Source organism: Equus przewalskii, chromosome 16 (genome assembly GCF_037783145.1).
Source record: "Equus przewalskii isolate Varuska chromosome 16, EquPr2, whole genome shotgun sequence".
Taxonomy (NCBI): Eukaryota; Metazoa; Chordata; class Mammalia; order Perissodactyla; family Equidae; genus Equus; species Equus przewalskii.
The window spans coordinates 54,274,788-54,296,053 of NC_091846.1; positions in this window are offsets into that span (position 1 = coordinate 54,274,788).

Consider the following 21,266-nt stretch of genomic DNA (forward strand, 5'->3'; position numbering starts at 1 on the left):
ATGGCCAAGTGGTTAAGTTCGCGCACTCCACTGTGGCGGCCCAGGGTTCGGATCCTGGGCGCGGACATGGCACCACTCGTCAGGCCACGTTGAGGCGGCGTCCCACATCCCACAACTAGAAGGACATGCAACTAAGATATACAACTGTGTACGGGGGGGGGGGGGAGGGTGTTGGGGGAGATAAAGCAGAAAAAAAAAAAAAGGAAGATTGGCAACAGTTGTTAGCCCAGGTGCCAATCTTTAAAAAAAAAGAAAAAGACCTAAATGTTTGTTATCTGGTCCTTGCTTCTCATACAGTTGAACTTCTTCCATCCTAAATAAACAAAATCATTACAGTGACAGTATCCAGTCACATTTTTCCTTTCTTATTTAAGGAATTAGGGACAGGCTTTCCCTGTTGTCTCATAAAAATATGCAGAAATACCTTCATCTTCTATACTGAAAACCATTATAGAGGAAAGATTCCTTATTTATTTTTTCTCCTATGTTAAGCATGAGAAATAGGCTTCTTCTATTTCCTCAAAGAAATATGTACACATTAAAGAAACAAATACTGAACAATAACACTTGCCCACACTCCATTTGCTTGTTATAACAACTAAATTATTTCACGGTGATGTAACAGCATAAACCTTCACATACTGTGTTCTCTTATGTTCAAAGACATCAGAAGTCAATAGACCTGACACACTGTAGGATTTTCAGCAGGATTGTCCATGAAGCTCCTGGGGCAGCTAATTAGAAAATAGAAAGATAAACTTTGAGATATTACTTCAGATAACAAACTGAATGACAACTTGAAGGAGAGGATGCTCTGTTCCCTGTGATTCTGGGTTCCACTGAAGTGAAGGGTTTAGATGTAACCACTGTATCACAAACTAGAATAACCAATGCTTATCTGGGGCTCCCTGTGCGTCTGAGCAAACAGGCAGATAGGTCACTATGTTACTAGGACAACTGATCTTGACTATTGAGGGAAAATAAGGTCACTACTGGAAAAAGTTGTAATCAATACCAGGATTATATCAGGGATTCTCTGTGGTACTTTTTGTACTTGTCCACAAGGTTTAAAATAATAAACTCCTAGTACAGTTGTCCACTGGCATCACAGACAACAACACAACAACAAAATACCTCTCTGTTCCTTTAGGACTAAGATTTGAGTCACACTTTTGGGTAACCCACTTGTAGTAAGGAGGATAGGATGAGTGGTAGAGAAATCATAAATGTCAATAACACCCTTGTGATTAGTTTCATAAGTGAAAATACTGGGATCCAAACCACATTCCATTCTTTGCTGTGTCAAATAAATTTACATATTTCAAATAATTTTATTTTTCTTGATTCTTTCACCCTCTGCTATTATGTATAAGATGTAATAATTGGCTGCAAAATTATAGTTTATTTCAAGAATTATAAAGTATATTTATAGACAAAACACCAAAAAGACAGAATGGACAGCAGAGACAGATATCTGAAAAAGGAAACTAGATGATGGCTTACCTGATATTGGAGCTAGTGTTCCAGTGTCTTCTTTTGAGGCTTAGTTAAAGGACTTGGGAATTTTTAAGGGAGAGCTTCCTTAGGTTGGGAGGAATCATTTAGACAAGTATCAAAATTGGTTAGAAAGAGATGTGTTTGTCGAAGGCAATAAATATGAACTACAGAAGACCTTTGCAGTTATTTTCTTGAAATCTTTCTAAGGTCATACAAATTTACATTTGAGAAGTAACTTTTCACTTTAACTTGAGAGTGAAACTTGAAAGTGCACTTTAACTTTAACCAAAGTGCACAGTCTCGGTCAGATTATAATCACGATGCTCTGCTTTTCTCTCTCCAAGTGAGATGCCCATTATCAAAGCTAAAATAATCTCTCTGTCTTCTGGATGCTGAACCTCAACTGGACTGATAGAGAGAAAGAAGAGCAAATAGAGTATAAGATGTTCTTGCTGCCTGCATTGTCTCAAGTTGCCTTATTTCCTCCAGTGGTTTTTGTTTTGCTTCCAAGTCTTGATCTCCACTTTCCATTTTTACCAACTATGATTTACCTTCAGCACACCTATATTTTATTTAACTTGGTTAAATGCAGCTTCTGGTTTCTGCAACCAAATAACCCAGACTGATGAAATCATACTAGAAAGGCAATAATCCATTCCTATTTTACTATAAAATTGTAATTTTAACAAGAATCAATGTTAAAAATTAATCGAGGGGCCAGCCCTGTGGCTGAGTGTTTAAGTTTGTGCGCTCCGCTTCACAGGCCCAGGGTTTCACCAATTCGGATGCTGGGCCTGGACCTAGCACCACTCGTCAAGCTGTGCTGAGGCAGCATTCCACATAGCAGAGCCAGAAGGACTTACAACTAGAATATACAACTATGTACTGGGGAGCTTTGGGGAGAAGAAGAAGAAAAAAAAAGAATTGGCAACAGATATTAGCTTGGGTGCCAATCTTTAAGAAAAAAAATTATTCAATTCCTTTTATCACCTATGAAACAAAATAGTATAGTTTTTTCCTTTTACATATTAATATGGTGAATTTTATTAATATCCTGAAATCTATTCTTGGAATGATTTCCATTCCGATGGAGAGTTAATATGGTAATATTTTATTAGTTATGCATTTAGAATGGAACTGTGTATAGTTTTTTCTAAAATTTTACTATTTTTGTTAATTTTGTTAATTTTGTGAGTGTTTGCTGATAATGTTTCCTAATTTTATATAACTATCTATCTCTATGTTACCTGGAATTGATTAAATATCATTGAGATTCACTATTTTGTAGATTCTTTGACGTTGTGCCACAAGTTTTGAATGATGGATTCTGTTTTGCTTTTTCCTTGCTCTTTTTCTATCTTTGCATTTCAGTTTTGATAATTCCTATTAATCTATCTTCAAATTCACTTATGTTTTCCTTCAGCTATGTCAAGTGCACTGATGAGCATGCTGAAGTTATTCTTCATCTCTGTAACTATGTTTGTGTGGAAATTAGCATACTACTTGAATTTTTTTATAGTTTTCAACATTCTCTTGAAATTCCTACTAGTATCCTAAGGAAGCAGTGTTTTTTGTTTTGTTTTTCCCCCTCTTCCACTTGTACATTAAGGCTTTCATTCCATCAGGGAGTTAGAGGTAAGTGGGGGGAACCACAGCAGTAGTCAGCACTATAGGGAAACTCCCTTGGGATTCTCCCTGGACCTTCCTGTCTCCAAGGAGGGTACACACTTCCTTCTATCTGCAGCCCTGAAGGGTGATTTCTTGACCTTGTCGTCTTAGCTCTCCAATGGGTTCAAGAAAAGTCATTCAAGTTTTCCAGCTTGCTGTAAATGTAGGAGCGACAATTTTTGCAGCTCTGTATACCTGCAAATTGAAAGAGGAAGTCTCATTCACTGTAGTTAACATTTTTATTTCTTTGTTGAGTATTTTTTCTCTTGCTTATTTGCCACATGGTTATCTTTCTTATGTATGGCCTATTCAAGGTGGATTTCCTTTTTTATTTTTGAGGAAGATTAGCCCTGAGCTAACTACTGCCAGTCCTCCTCTTTTTGCTGAGGAAGCCTGGCCCTGAGCTAACATCTGTGCCCATCTTCCTCTACTTTATATGTGGGACTGACGCCTACCACAGCATGGCATGCCAAGCGGTGCCATGTCCGTACCCGGAATCCGAGCCACTGAACTCCGGGCCACCAAGAAGCAGCACATGTGAACTTAACCGCTGCGTCAAGGGGCCAGCCCCTGGATTTCCTTTTCTAATCCAGGTTATCTATCTTCATTTTTTGGTTATAATAGTAATTACCTTATATATATTTTGAATACAAGCATTTTAATTGACATTTATTGTGTATATCCGCTGTTAACTGAGATTTGCATTTTCACTCTTTTTGTAGCTTTTATTTTGTTTAGTTTTATTTAGTTAATCATTTTCGTGAACAAAGTGGTTAATTTTATTGTCTGATTAATCATTTTTCTTTGGTGAAGTTATTTTTTATTCTATTTTAAATAACTGTTTCATATTCTAACGTCCTGAAAATAGTCTCCTATTATATATTTTAGAAACTGACTTAATTACTCTTTATGTTTTTGTCCATGATATATTTCAAATGTGCTCTTAGAATATGGCTTGAGATAGGATTTTAGGTCCATTTTCTTCCCCAATATGTATATCCAACTGAATATGCAATATTATATTTTAATATCTCCTTTGTAATATATAAGTAGACATAATTTGTGTGGATTTATTTCTGATCTTTCTCTTCTATTTCATTTGTTTTTCTGTACAACATCCTTATAACAATAAACTCTATTTTAACTACAGTATTTCAAAAATACCTTGATGTCTATAGTCTGTAATATTCTACTTTTTTCTTATCCTTCAGGATTTTGGCTCTCTTGGCCCATCTGTGGAAAACATGATTTCTGCTTATGTGTTTTTTGTTTCTGGAATTTCCATTTAATATTTAACTGGTTTTAACCTCAAATTAAATTTTGTTCTCAATCCTGAGAATAAAATTCTATATAAAAATAGAATAAAATTAAATTAAATATAAAGATAGAAATTTTCCATCTTCTTGTTTCATACACTACTAAGAGTAATTTTAAAGTCCATTTTCCCCCCACATTAGTAATAGGACCACCTGAGGCTCTATTTTCATGGTCTGTGTATTTTTTCTGAATTTTTTTTTGTCATTTCATCCTATTTCTGAGTATTATTGGTAATTTTGAATGGTATTGAACATTTTATTTGGAAAATTATAGCTAATATGAATGATTATCTTATCAAAAGAAGATTTAATTTTCTGGGCTAAATATAGGCAGAACACTTGAGGAAACAAGACCTAACTTCAAGTCCATCCATGATCCATCTGGAATAGGCTTGAGGTTTTTGTCTATTTCTTATTTGCCCTTATTTTTAGAATATAGTCATTTATAGGTCTCAGCTGTAGGTCTGAATTATTTTCTGGACCAGCTTTCTTTTAGAATCGGAAACTTCCATATTTGTATTGCTTACACGTGTACCTGCCAAAATCTCTGTATTACTTCAAACTTCTTAGAAGTTTGTTTCTGCTTAGTTTGTGCACGTATCCATGGTTTAGGAGAGGGAATGGCTTGAAGATGACTTGTGGACATAATGCTGAGCTTGCCTCTTGCTAGTTCCCTTTTCTCCAGGATCTTATACTCTCAAGTTGTGGCTGCTTTCGTAACTTTGAAATCCAAATACTATCTCCTGTAGCCAGTGAGACTGTCACAAGCTCCAGTATCTTATTTTCTGCTTGACATTCGAGCTTTATTCTCCCTGTTACTAAGTTCCCAAAAAGAAAAGAGTGATAATCAATGTTTGGGTCACTTTATTGTCTTTACCTTTTTTCCAGGATGTCTGTATTTTTTTCTATGGTCATTTACATTTGATATTTCTTCCATTTGGGACCCTCTTCAGCTAATTGTGAATATTCCTTCATCCAAGTCTCAGCTCATATGCTACCAATTTAGAAATAACTTATCAGATCATGAAAGCTATATATTTGTTTCATATTGCTGCTTCCATCATTCTTTTATTTTCTTCATAGAATTTGTCACTAACTGTAGTAACATTTTTGTCTTATTTCCTTACATATTTGTCTGTCTTTGGCCATGATAAACTGAACTCCTTGAAAGCAGTTAATGTCTCTTTCACTCTCCATAGTATTCTCATTGCATGAGACACAGCTGGTACTGATACGGGCTCAACACAAGGTTGCCATAAGTGAAGCCATATTGTAGAAAAGAAACCATATTGTAACTTTGAATGAGCTCTGATTAACCCGGAAATGCTCTGTAGATTTTATGGCCTCTCCCATCTGCTATAAGTTGATAAATTTGTTCTTTTGAGTTCCTTAGGTATGTGATAACCCCCAGGCAGAGAGTCTATGCTGATAGCCATCATCAATGACAACTGAAAGATCAGAGTATAGGATGTTGCTCTGGTCTCTGATGCGTATCCAGTAAGACAAAAGTCTATCAGGCACTAAGACCAGATGTAAGCCCCTACCTGGAGATTGGATAGAGGCCCCACTGGGATTAGGCCTATTTTTCAGAGACTGTTAAAATTTGGGTTGTCTGTACTTCTTATCCTTCTGGTCCCATATTTAATTGTAAAATGTGCCCTTAGGTGTGGTTCCAAAACTGTTGAGCAAGGTACAAAATTCTATTAATGCAAAATGTCAACCTGAAGCCAAGAACAAGAGGATATTTCCAAACAAGTGCTAAACAGTTTCATCCCTCTAACCCAGATCTACACCCTGATTCAGCAGCAAGTAGCTAGATCGGTCATCACCCCAAATCCCTCAAGAATGAGGAATGACCAAAGAATAGGGAGATTGAAACCAGCAAACAGTTATCCACTGATGATTAAGTAGCTAGTAACTAAAGTTTGTTTTCCTTTTCACAATTACTGATTATAGCTTCTAGCTATTTAACCCAGCCAGGGATAACTGTGCTGTTGAGACAATATGCTACCTGACTCCCACTAGGTTCCTATAGATACCATCTCCGTGGAGCCTGGATCACCATGGTAATGGGTGTGTGAGCTGTTTTTCAGGAATTAGAACCCTTTGTTCACTTCAGGCCAGTTGAGACCACCAACTCATCAACTGGGCCAGTATAGATGTCCAATAAGCGACCTTTTGATCTCAAGAAGCTAAAAACTCTACACTCAGATCATGCTCATGCCATTTTGTGAACATGCGTCCTGTGAAGAGGCATACAGTCTGACTAGGCTTGTGCAGATCATCAATTGCCTCACCTCTCCTCACCTCCAATCATCTATCTCTACATTTCAGACCACCTTGCCCCCCTGCCCCATAAATATCCCTGAGTCTCCATTTTTTGGGAAGCGGATTTGAGACTCATTCTCTCACTTCCTCACATGGCTTCCTGGTGATTAAAACCCTCTCTGCTGCAATCTCGTCATCTCAGTGTTTGGCTTTCTGGGTGGGGTGCAAAAATGAACCTGGTGTGGTAACAGTACCAAATGAGCATTTTTGTATGTTGAAACAATGCATAAAAGGAAGACCAAGTTGAATATTCAATTAAAAATTTCAGTATAAATAATACAAATAATTTCTAATGCTTAGTATGGTATCAAGGCTATTTATTTGTATAAGTAAGTATGCTGCATATTTATGTCACAGATTATTAGAAATTTTAATGGTAGTATCTTTACTTAGAATGGAATATGTACTTGAAGACAGACAGAAATTATTTTGTATAGCCAATTTTCAGTTAAATAGATATCTATGTAATCCATTCATTTATTTTCAATTTTCTTCAAATTTAAAGTGCATATCAGCAGGGGAAGTTTCTCCAACTAAGCTTAGTTTTATTCTTGAGACAAACCAAATAAACAAACAAAAACTTCATTTGAATTGAAATGCCCCCAAATACTACCATTATATCATTAAATATTTCATCTTTCAATTTATTTGGTTATTATCTTTAAAAAAGGAATGTTTTCAAACATTCAAAATTCATTTTGCATTACTTAGATGTTTACTTAGATTCTTTATACTTGCCATGAAAAATGAGCATCATAAAACATCTGTGTATACAATAGAGGAGAGTTTTAAAATGGCCATTTTAGATAAACTTCACCATCACAATCATCTCTCTGCATATTTTTAAAATATACGTTAACCAACTGTACAACTACTAAGAAACAAAGGCTGCACTCAGACATCAAAATATCCAAGTGTCTAGATTTAAAGTAAAAGGCAAACCTTTGACAGAAGACAATAAAATAATTAAAAATATGCCTCCTACGTTTGGAATATTTTTCATGCATCAGTAAAAATCTTTTTAGCAAAGTAATAGAATAAAACATAATTAGAAAATGGCAGTCAATTACTCCTGGAAGTATTTCTGTTTATCACCATTAAAATGTTGCTAAGCCTCGAGACAAATGGTATGTGAGTGTGCATTTGTCAGATAAGAATTCTGAATAATTAGTGCTCTTAAGATTAGCATAAATAGACTCAGGGAGTAGTCATACATAAAATGAGTCAAGAAAGAATGGGTAAAAAGAGAAAGGAAGTAAAATAATACCATAGGCTAACACATAGGAGTTTAGAATACTTTTTAAAATTTTTCCCATTATTTAAAATGAAAACATAAAACTGATCCTGTTTTTTTCCTGACACAACCTATCCTTACTCCACATAACAAAACTAACACATTTTAGTGAGGTTACTTTCACTTACATCATAATTTTGAGTCACTATTGGTTATTTTTCAAAGAAAAATAATCACTCCATTTTAAGCATATTTATTTATCAACATAGCATCATTAATACTGTGGGGGACTGGAATTGGCTACCCCAAGATATGTCTCTTTGGCATGAGGATTATTTTGAGCTGTTTACTTTTAAAAACTGCAGACATGAGAGAAACTCTGAAAAGTAGAAGTTACCCTTTGTAAGAGACATTTACATTTGTAAAGGAAATCTCCATCTGTAATGGTGTCTCTCTCTGTACCAAGAAGAAAAGGGGATGACCTTATCTCTAGAAACTCTTATCAATACAGAAGACAAGGACTTAAATCTGCATAATAAACTTACTCTTGTTTACCTTACTTTTCTGGGAATCACCCATAACTGACTCCCTCCACACCCAACATCCTCTTTTGTCTTTAGCTGAGGATGCTATTTAAGGTGAGAGCTTCTGCCATTTTGGTGAGTTACTCAGTTTTCCTGGGTCTCTCCCATGTATATACATTATGAAGCTTTGTTTAATTTTCTCTTTTTATTCTGTCTCATGTGAGTTTAATTTGTAGCCCGGCCAGAAGGACCTGGAGTGGGTAGAGGAAAAGTCTTACTCCCCTACAGTATCATAAGAGAAGCAGATTTAAATGAAATCAGAAAGCAACAATTTACTGGCCAATCTGACACAGACAGCACCATAATAAACATTTCCATTCATTCCCCATCTTTCTTTATGCACCTCTTTCTAACAAGGACTGATTTTCACTCTTTTATTTTTCAATTTGGGCTAGTACTTGGTCTGTGATTTTGCTGATCAATGCCCACCTTCTTCATCCACTGGGATAGGAATGTGTTTTTGGTCTTCCCTCTCCTAAAGTTCTCTATTTTCTCAATTTAAACTTTTATTCTGTTCCAGAACTCTACTACTTTCTTATGAAGTTTGTTTAGCTAAATTTTTGAAGATCATCTAACTTTTTTTTCCCACCCACATGATACAGACCTTTAACCCTGTGTACTCAGGGTTCCTAATTGCAATTAGCAGAAGATCTTTTGCCTGGCTTTAACAGAAAATGAATTTATTAAAAGATGTTAGTTCATACTAATTCCAGGACTAATAGTTGTAGGCTTAGAAGCTGAGAATACTGCCTGACCCAATGAAAGGAGTTTCTCCAGCAAAAGCATCTCTGTTGCCACCAATCAGAGGCCAATGCTCAAGCTTGAATAGTCTGCAAGCTCTGGTGATTCCTAAGACCCTACACCTCTGGTGCTCCTAAAGAGAAACAACACTTGCTAAGAAAGAATACCAGGAGCAACTATTTCTTAGTGCTCTTTCCTCATGATGTAATTATCTTTAGAGTGACGTTGATTGTGGGAGCCTAGTGACATCCCTGTGCCTTAGCATTAAGGCAAAATGAGGTCTAGGTTTTAAAGGGGGAAGTGGGACACATAATGAGGGAAATTTACATCTGCAGAATATTTTAAAATCAATGGGCAAAGACAATTGTGTCTGATAGTCACTAAAAGTCCTTCCAGATATGTTTTGTTTGTTAGTTTGGTTTTTTTTTTTAACAGCTTTCAAACTCAATTTCTACAAAGGCTATTTTAATGAAGAAAGTATGAGTAGAGGGTAGCTTTTTTCCCAAATCCTTCTTCTAGTGCATATATCCCTTATTAATTATCCATAATGAAAAACAAAAGCAGTCTGCAACTGGTGTCGAATACAAACAAATCAGCAACCACTACTGTATTCTTTCCTTCTATCAATTTGACTATTTTAGATGTAGCATAGAGGTGGAATCATGCAGTATTTGTCTTTCTGTAACAGGCTTATTTCACTTACTATACTCTTCTTCAGGTTCATCCATGTTATTTCATATGGCAGGATTTCCTTCTTTTTTAAGGCTAGATAATATTCCATTGTATACGTATGTCATATTTTCCTTATCCATTCATTTGTCAATGGAAACTCGGGTTGTTTCCATATCTTGGTAGTTGTGAATAATGCTGTAACTAACATGGGAGCACAGATATCTCTTTGAGACCCTGATTTCAATTCTTTTGGATATTTACCCAGAAGTGGCATTTCTGTGTTACATGTTAGTTCTATTTTTAATTTTTTGAAAAACTTCCAGACTGTTTTCTAAAGTGACTGCACCATTTTACATTCCCACTGACAGCGTACAGGGTTTCAATTTCTCCACACCCTCATCAACCCTTAACAGATACTAGGGAGTGGAGGAAATGGGGAGTTCTTGTTCAATGGGTGTAAAGTTTCAGTTATGGTAGATTAAAAAATTCTAGGGACCTGCTGTAGGTCATAGTGCCCATAGTTAGCAATACTGTACTGTACACTGCAAAATTTGTTGTGTTCTTAGCCAAGATAAAACAAAAGAAAACAAAGGGACCCAAGGAAACTTTGGGAAGTGTTGGATGTATCTATTCCTTTGATCGTGGTGATGTGTGTGTGTGCATATGTCCAAACTCATCAAATAATGTGTTAAATATGTACAGTTCTTTGTATTTCAACTATACGTCAATAAAGCTGTTAAAAATTTTTGGAAAGAGCAAATCAGAACTTAGGTAAGGAGAGATTTTAATTACAAAGACTATTGCAATAGGGAGAATGCTCCAATCTCAGAAATCTGCAAGAATCCTGTCAAAGAGATAAAGCTTTCCTTCTATAAGGTAGAGGACAGTAGGCAACAGTTTCAGTTGAAAACTTTAAGGGGAAAGCAAGGGACTTCGGGGAATCAATGGAAAATGACCAGTAGAGTCTGACAGCAAAAATATTTCGCTGTGGTCAGCTAATTCTCAGGAGAAGTTGATGAGGGAGCATGTCCCAATTTTTAGTTCTTGTTCAGGTTTAGGGGCAAACAGATACAAAGAAAGGAAAGAAGCCTGATTCAGCTTTGGCAAGACAGAGCAGAACGTAAGAAATGGGTATCTGTGGACATGTGGTCAGTTCTTCCTGTTGTTTAAGACAGATAACATTTAACCTTAAACACTATTTGAGATGGAATAAATCGCTGCAAGACCAAGGTTAGTCCAAGTATTCAGGGCTAGGTTGTCCTTTATGTTTCTGTTGGCCTTGAAAGACTAGCTATAATATCTATTGAACATCTTATTTAACTGACAGCTGTTGCAATTTCTTAGAGATCAAGCATTTAATGAGAGGAATGCTCAGAAACATATTTTAAAAAAAGAGAATAACTACTAAACATTTACTAAGGGGGCAAAACCAAGATTTGAAGTTTGGAGGGAGCTAGTTGAGAAAATTCCAGGAGATTGTGCTTGAAACATCTTTAGATGGTAGAGTGTAGCAGTAGTAGTGCAACAAATTTCCCAGATTGCAGTCTGAATATTTTTGGTAATGGCATAGATGCTAGAGAGGTGACAGGGAACACACATAGAACAGTTGCTTTCATCCACTGCACAAGTACCCCTTTGGGGAGCACCAATCATGACCCAGGCCAAATGATGGTAGAGTGCCTCTTGCTGCAGTTCCTAGAGCTCTCTGGCAATAGTGTTGGTGATTTGGGAAAGATTGTCCAAAATCCTGGTTATTTTGGTGAGCAGAGTATGGAAAATGCAGAAGTTTGGAAAAGTTTCTAAGTGGCCCACTTAGCAGCAGCTCCAGGCATGCAGAATGAGCCCATGTGATCTGCCAAAGCAGTTGAGTCTGAGATTTCTTCCCAATCTCTTAGCCTCTTGTCCTAAGGATTCCTGAGAACCTGTTGAGAAAGGAAGAGAACTGATTCTTTCTAGGGCTGGGATTCTATGATTAAGCTTATAGCTATAATATGTTTTCTTAGATCTTTTAATTTTTCTGCTGTCTAGAAAATGCAAATCAGAGGTAAATAAGTAGTTAAAGTGATAAAAGAAGGTAGTTTGGTTAAAGACTTGATAAGGACTAATACGATTAGCTAAATAAAAGGATCCAGCCAAATTGGTAGGGAGATATCAATAGGTACAGCTGCCACAAATAAAATATATCTCATTAGGGGCTATCCAGAGCTCAAGGAAGTAATTGTCACATGGATTTGCATTTTTGAGTGTATATGAGCTGTTTTTGAAAAGTATTGAGGTTCAAGAGGTTTCTTTTGAAATGTAGAGAAAAAAGCTGAAGGGCCCATGAGAGATAGCATAAAGGATGGCCTTACATCTGACACAGGTACAGGAATTTTGGGGAAACTGGAATTCCAAAGGAAAGGGAGTGCATTACCAAAAATGAAATGCAGGGTTGTAAGACTGTGCTATGAGTTGAGTGAAGGAATGTCATAGAATCTGGAGTCCTTGTAGGAATAGGGTAGTTATTAAGAGGGAAAAAACTTAGGTGAGCAGAAGGAGAAGATACTACTAGTGAGGCTCACCTCTGGGTTTTGGTCTTGCATGTAGGGAGTGAGGTCATCATTCCTGTGCACACAAAAAAGCTCAATAAACTGAAAATCAACCACTCTTCTTGGACCCATCAGCAAAAGGAGATCACATGACAAACAGCTGCCCCCAAAATTAGAGAGACAGACAGGCAGATATAAAGAATCACAACTTACAAGAGCAGAAACCTTGATGGGAATGGGTACCAGGGTAGGACAACCTAAGCTGTAGTTGGTTAATTGCTGGAGGCTGACTGTGGACAAGTTTGAGAGTCAAGAACTTCAAGGACATGCAGGCTCAGGGGAGCATCTACACTTTTGTGAGTTTTACCTATAGGAGCCCCACCAGGTCATAATAAAGATCAGAGAAAATTGTCCTGGTCTTCCAGCAGGGAGAAGGGAAAATAGCCATTTTGAAATGATCCAAGCTCATTCTCTCTTCTTGTCAAGGTCTGCTTGCAAGAGAAACTACTATTTTACCGGAGTCTAACCTACTGGGACTTTACTAGAGCCTACCTGACCTGGGAGAAGGGGAATACTCAGCTCCACTCCCCGCTAGCCTTCCATGTGGGGAAGGGAAATAGTCAACTCCAGCCCCCTCTGGCCATCCTGCCTCAACTGAGAGGGGAGAGGGAAGCGGAACTGAGGAAAACTTGTGAAGGTCACAGTCCAGGGGAAGAGGCTCGCTAAGACCCAATCATAAGACTATACAACACCTCTCCTCCCTCTAGTCCTTACCACCACATCAGTAGGGCTCCTGTATAGTAACAGGGAAAACAACCAAAATAACTCCACATCTCAGACTTTATTTAAGAAGTCTCTAAAGAACCCAAAAGGCAACAGGGGAGACAAGACCAAGGACATTAGAAAAAAATTCAGCCTCTGAAACCTGCACCTCTGGTAAGTATTAAACCGAGCCTAACCTCTAGTCAGATAAACAGTAAACTCGCACCCTGAAGACCTATTTACCTCAGTTCCTTCTACCCAGGGCATCATGTCTTGCTTTCAATAAAAAGTATAAGGCATCCAAAAGACAAAAAAAAACAGAGTTTGAAGAGACAGAGCAAGCATCAGAACCAGACTCAATATGTCAGATATGTTGGAATTATCAGACTGGAACTTTAAAACAACTATGATTCAGGGCCAGCTGCATGGCGTAGTGGTTAAGTTTGCACGCTTCACTTCAGTGGCCTGGGTTTTGCAGGTTCAGATCCTGGGCATGAACCTACATGCTGCTCATCAAAGCCATGTCATGCAGTGGTGGCATCCCACATACAAAATAGAGGAAGATTGGCATGGACGTTAGCTCAAGGCCAATCTTCCTCACCAAAAAAAAGAAGGAAAAAAACCCCAGTCAAACAACTATGATCAATATGCAAAGGGCTGTAATGGAAAAGTAGACAACATGCAAACAGAGATGAGTAATGTAATCAAAGAGATAGAAACTGTCAGAAGGAATCAAAAGGAAATGCTAGAAATCAAAAACACTGTAAGAGAAATGGAGAATGCCATTCATGGATTTACCCATCAATAGACTTGACATGGCTGAGGCAATAATCAGTGAACATGAAGAAATATCAATAGAAAGTTCCCAAACTGAAATGCAAACAGAAAAATCAGTGAAAAGACAAAACAGAATATTCAAGTACTGTGGGACAATTGCAAAAGGTGTAAGAAAGTAAAACTCATTATGGAAGGCTGCAGTTGCAGTGAGGGGAATTACGTGAATAGCAAAGGTGATGCTGGAGAGGATAGAGGATACAGGAAAGCAGAACAATAAAAACGGTGAGGCTAGGAAGTAGGCAAGGGAATCCTAGTAGGTCCTGTTTTGACATCCTGGGCAGAAGCTGACCATCTCGTGTTGTCACCCTCTTGGTCTGAAGTTCTTGGGAGAGCTATCTGCCTCATGGCATTGTCTGCGTCCCGGAGCTCTGGAGAAAGCCTCAGTTGAAGGTCCTACACTGGGACGGTCTTCTATGTAGAGTAGCTTTTGTGCCTTTTTAGCTGAGAGGTAAGAATTCAGGGTTCATCCCCTGGAGTTTGGCAGCAGTATTAGTGGCACACAGTCAGGCTCTTAGAGGACACAGTAAGGGCTCTTCCAATGGGATTCAAAATTAGTTTTCCAGTAATGCCACTTCCAGAGAACTAAGTCTCTTAGTAATGGAGGAAAATCAGCCTCAATCTGTTGATGATAAGTGAAGGTATAATTAAAGAGGGCCTTGAAGCATGTAGAATGTCTGAACTGACCGGGTTAGAATATTCGAGAGCCAGGCAAAATAGGGATTTTTCCAGGACCTAGGCCTCGCTCTTACCCTGGCCCTTGCAGAATCCAGATGGCCTAACAACAGCAGTCCTTCTTTCTTTGTTTATTTACTTTAGAAAACACTGCCCTTTTGAGATGTAAACATTTTTAAAACCTCTTGCCAGTTTTACTAGCCAGCACTGTCTTTCTCAAGGAGCTGGGAGCCATCTCTTTGAAATTTAACCAACAAAGAAGATAGAGCTTCCATCTCCCCGTCTCTGTGGGAGGGTAGGATTCTCATTTAGGTCAGAACCTTGCTCTAAGTTGTAAAACTCTCTCCTGTTATGAAGATACAAGGCAGTTTGCTTTTCCTTCCTTCGGGAAGGCCAATTTGTATTTGGGGCAAAGTGTCAAAGTTGTCAGGAGGTTTGAACACTTAGCCAAATAGGATTGTGGGGGGTTGAGAAACCGTACTTGGCTATCTAACCAAAATGACAATTTTTTTTGGAAGCAAATATAGGAGGTAATATAGGTTATAAAAAGGCTTAGCTCTTTTAAAAGTGGGACTTGGTTCTCTTAAATAATCGAGAGCATGATAAAGTCAACATAAAGCACAGAATATTAGTCAGTTAAGACAGAATCTTTGCCTTCTAGGAATATCACTCAGAAGGTAAAGAAAAGCCATTTACAACCATTAATTAAGAGCAGACCCATAATCCAAGAAAAATGTATCATTTTAACAGACGGAAAAACATATTATAGCTTCGTATCAGTATGCTATTGTTTCTGAAGCTCCTTTTGAAACAAAATCCTTTAAAGTCGTATAAATAAATGTACAAGTATGGATTTTACCCCAAAACTACCAGGTTTGACCAAAAGAAATAAAATTTTTATTTCATGAAGCTTCTACAACTTTCCATATCCATTTCGATACTGTCTTACTTTTTCCTCTTTTTCATTCTAGATAAACTAGTCACTTTAAGACACAATCACTCTTCTTTTCCTTAACAAAAACATATTTGGCATACCTTGCATACAAACTTGCTTCCCTTTGCCATTGTACAATTCCTGTGCAATGTATCTGCTGTAGCTATGTATTCCTGCCTTCAATTTCAGTAATATGAAATGGCAGATGTATTGAATGCCTTAAAATGATTATATTTTGTCTGTTAGGCAGCTGCTGAAGTTATGGGAGAAATTTTGCACCATATGCCTTTGGCAACTTAGTTTCATTACGACATTTCATGTGAGGCTTTGTCATTTTTTGTGTTAGATTGGTAAATAAAGCTTTTTTTAAAAAAATTTTTTTTTAATTTTTATTTAAGAAAAAACCAACTTTTCACTCATTTATTTTGTTTCAGTGTGTAACTGTCATAAGTGGACAAAGGTACTTAAAAATAAATATCTTCCAATCATAGTTATATTTTGAAAAAACAATCATTTATTACAGTCTATTTTATTTACCGTATCTTTCACTCCAATTTCATTACCATCGTTTTTGGCAACATAGCACCTTTTAGGCATTGCTTAATTATTGACACAGAATCCCTCAGGAAAGTTCATAGAAATTTTCATCAACTTTTTTGTTGTCTGAATATTTAGCAAGATTTTTTTAATTATTAGTAATTTCTGAAAAGATAATAGAGTTGGTGTTACATATGGATTTAATGCAAATGAAAGGACATTTTATTGTGAATTGCAAATATAATATACTATTAGGTAATAGTAATATAAAAGTTAACATAAGGCCTATTAAATGTAATGTTCTTTACTATATGATCATGTTAACTATATATTCTAACAAAGAAAAACATCCTAAAACATATTTAGTATTTAAACCAATATGCTTTTAGGAGAAAATAATTTCCATCCTCTTAAGCCATAGTTTCTCATCTAGGAAAAGGCATACGACCCTAATTATCTTTTATGGTGTCCATTCTACTCTGATAACTTCTGTGCAGATTTGAACTTTTACTTTTACAGGCTTCTAAGGTGGCCAGAATATTTTCCAAAGTATGACAAAATATGATTTTTGTTTTGCTTGATGTTTACAAGATTTTAGTTTATATGTTTCAAAGCTCCTAAATTCGATGAAGGTTAAATAAACTACTGAATTAACACTGCCATTTATTTTAATATGTGGTATGTTTTCTAGGCAGCATAATTTCACTTAAATAAAAATGAATATTATTCACTATATATTCCTTCCATTTCGATGTAGCAATCTGGAAAATATTTGCTATGTTTAGCTCTATTATTCTGATATGCAGAGCCACATTAAATTTTAAACTTTCATTTTCTGTGCGTTTATTAAACCACATGCATATTCTGATAACCTCAGATTGCTTTGTTTATCTCGCTGAGTCAAGCGGTGCTTTTCTTGTTTCGGCTTACATCCTTATCCCAGACTAAATCCGTTTGAAAGCCACAGATGAATGATTAAAAAGTAAACACTGAACATTTGTAGCAAATCTTTTCTGTGTTACAAATTTGAGGGAGATGGAAAAGTAATTTAAAAATGTATTTTCATAAATAATATATCAACATAGTTATTTTTATGTTTGTTTTTAACTCTGCTTTCTCTTTTACAAAAGTTATTATGGTGAAACTATGCTTAAATCCTATCATTGTTTCCCTACATTTATAACTGTTATTCCTCTGTAAAAAATACCTTTCATTCATTGTCTGGGGCTATTTGGTTGCCTTTGTAGAAAGGCAAGATGAAGACTTACCACATTCCCGTTATTTCCCAACTTTCAGAGTGAGATGTTGATGTAAAAACTATTTCAATATTGTAAAACGAAATTTTGAACTTTGCTTTCTCTTTTTGTGGTATCGTTGCAGACCCATGGATTGTTTTTTTTTTTTGTATGTTCAATGTATTTCGAATGCTTACATCTTTTTTTTTAAGTATAAAATTTCCCCTAATTAAGCTGTGGGAGAGATTTAAACTGACTCTTTTTATTATGAGGACAGGTGCTCTCTAGTTTTTCTTCCTGATACAAGATGTCCCAGGCTCACCTGATATTTTTCTGCCTCAAGTCTAGATTCAGTCATTTCTCCAAGGAGCTTGAAACACTTCAAATATATGCCACTTTTGACAAGTAGTCAAAACCTAGTGTTTTAAAACCATTTGAAATTTTTCTTTCTTCATGATCATTATGGAACCAAGTAATATAGAGATAGTATTGTTTGTTTCAGTTGATCTCAAATGCAATGATCACTTCCTTTTTATTTAATATTTTTGAATTTGAAAACTATTTACACAGTCTAGATTCAAATTCATGTAAGAAGCTATGCTCCAAGAAGATTTTTCCACAAGTCCTGCATCCTATACCACATTTCCCAAGCCTTCCCACAAAGGGATCCAATTTTATTGGCTTCTCTTTTATTCTTCAAGTGTTTCTATTTACTCTTAAGATACTTCATACTGTTTTATCATCTGTAAAAAGAGATAGTTTTGCCGCCTTTTCTAATGCTCATGCCTCCAGTAGCTGGTTTTATCTAGCTGCATGTGCTAATGCTTCCAATATAATGTTTAATAATAGGAATCATAATTTATATGCTTTCCTTTTTCTTAAGCACAGTGGAGAAAATATCTTTATCCCTTTTAGTGAGATTTTCCTTTGGGGAATGTTAAAGAAATAAGCATTCAATCCTAATTCATTGAGAAATTTCCTCAGAAATGGATTTGAATTTGGTCAAATGCTTTTTTCAGGACTTATTAATAAGAATAAGTCATTTTCTCCTTGGCTCTATTTATATAATAAATATAATTTCCAATATTAACCCATATTTACAGTCTGGGGATAAATCCAACTGGTGCAGAGAATATACATATTCTTCCAGTTACCAAGACCTATATTATAGCTGTAGTAATTAAGAATTAAACCATGGATATATAGGTGAAAGATTTTTAAAATTTTTTTTGTTTGATATTTAATTCTTTTTGGTATTTAATTATTTCCTCTTAAATGTTCACTTTTGTTTGTCATTGTCTTCTTAAGTCGTTCATATATGTTCACTTCTGCTCTCTTGTAGCTAGAGTTAGTTACAGGACTCTGCCATTATAGGGACTGGGCAATGTAAGGCTCATGTATCTATTTGGAGAGCAATAAGTAGCTCAACCATAGGTCCTTATGTTCAGCTGCCTGCTTCCCACTTTTCCCCACTAACATCCCTTCAACTCACAGTGGAGAATGGCAGGTTAGCAAAATTTATTTTAAATACAGCGCTCTATTCTATTTACACTGTCAGCTGGCCAGCTCAGCTTGTTACAATCTCTCTCACACCATTTGACTTCTCCAGGAATGGATCTAGCACAGGCTTCACGCGTGGAATCAATTCTAGAAGATAATGGCAGCCTAGATCTAAAACTCCAACCCTCTCCTCCTAAGAAGACAGAGAGACATGGGGACAAATAAAAACATAAATAGGTGTCAGAGAAAACTAAAAATCACAATTTACATGTGCTACAACTCAGAGTCCAGGGAAAGTTAAATGGATGAACAGAGATTTTAGGGGATTTGTAGCGTTGGGGAGAAGCTATAAAAATTCAACTAGGGTTCGTCCTCGCAAAGATAGGGCTCCATTCTTAGTGGAAATAGCTCAAAGCATAAACAAGGTCCGGAGGATCAGATCAACAGGAAAGTAAAAGGAAAGGGCTTGAAAAAAAATGCAAGGAAACAATTTGGGTCTAGATGCTGTAGAAAGCCACGTGGTTAATATTGCTTGCTATCCATAAATGTACATAATTTTTATAATGAGAGTTCCAAGACACAGAGAATCATAAAATAATAATAAAACGGGATACCATAAATGCTAAGAAAATATAAATATGCTGAGGAGAAACATGATTTCCTCAATCTTGAAAAGGTAGTTTATTTTTGTTTAGAAAATTTGAAGGAACATTTGGAGACAGTCTAAAAGGAAAAGTCAGAGCAACGTTAGCACGATCATATCCTTGCGAATGGGGATACAGTCTAGCTCAAAATCTAAGTACTAATTTCAATTTGGCTTACGAATTTGGGTAAAGATTACTTATCTAGAATGGATTATGTATAAATTCCTTCAGAAAGCCATACTTTTGTAAATGCAGATTAGTACAAATGAATAAATTCTACAGGCAAGACATCTGAAAGCTACCTGGTATTATTACCAAGACTGCTGGCACTAAATCAAGTTAAGATGACTTTAGACAATTGTAACAAAAAACAAAGCTAAAAAGCTGTGGTTATTTCCATACAGCTATTTTTTTCAATGTCACAAGTCATAAACAGATGCATTAGTTAATCCTTCAGTATTTTGAGTTCATTTTCCTCTCAGGAAAATCTTGACTTAATTTACTACTATGTGAAACAATGTTAAGATGCAGTTTACATTCTCATTTTCTTAAAGGTAAAGTAATTTTAAGTTTGAATGGATCCAATTAATCATTCTTTCCTTTCATAGCAGAAATGTGGTATCTTGTTTATAAACACTTTTCTACTTTACAACCAGACCAATATTCTCTGTAATTACCTATGCTTTTTGATATTTAGATTTACCATCAAAAGAGGTGGGATAAGTTTCATATTTCATTCCAAATGAGGAAGCATCATTTTTTCAGCTTCATTGAACTAAAATTGACTAGTAAAACTTATAGATATTATGGTGTACTACTTGATGTTTTGATATATGTATGCGTTGTGAAACGACCACCATAATCAAGTTAACATATCCTTCACCTCACATAGTTACATTTGCTTCTTGCCTTCTTGCCTTCCTTCCTTCCACCCTTCCTGCCTTCCATCTTTCCTTTTTCCTTTTTGTCTTTCTTTTGTGTTGAGAATGTCTAAGATCTGCTCTCTTAGCAAATTTCAAGTATAAAATACATCATTGTTAACTATAGTACCATGCAGTGCACTACATTTCCAGAACTTATTCATCTGTATAACTCAAACTTTGCATGCTTTGAGCCATGTCTCCCCATTTCACTTCTCCCTGGCTCCTAGCAAACACCATTCTACTCTCTGCTTCTTTGAGTTTAACTATTTTAGATTCCACATAAAGTGAGATCATGCAGTATTTGTCTTTCTGTGTCTGGCTTATTTCACTCATTATAATGTCCTCCAGGTTCATCCTGGAGGCAAGATTTCCTCCATTTTTAAGACTGAATGATATTCTACACACCCAGCACATTTTCCTTGTCCATTATTCTGTTGACAAATATTTAAGTTGTTTCCATATCTTGGCTATTGTGAATAAAGCAAGAATGGTCATGGAAATGCAATTATGGCTTTGAGATCCTGATTTCGTTTCCTTTGGATATATACCGAGAAGTGGGATTGCTGGATCCTATGGCAGTTCTATTTTTAACTTTCTGAGGAATTTTCACACTGTTTTCCATAGTGGCTATACCGATCTATATTCCCCACCAAC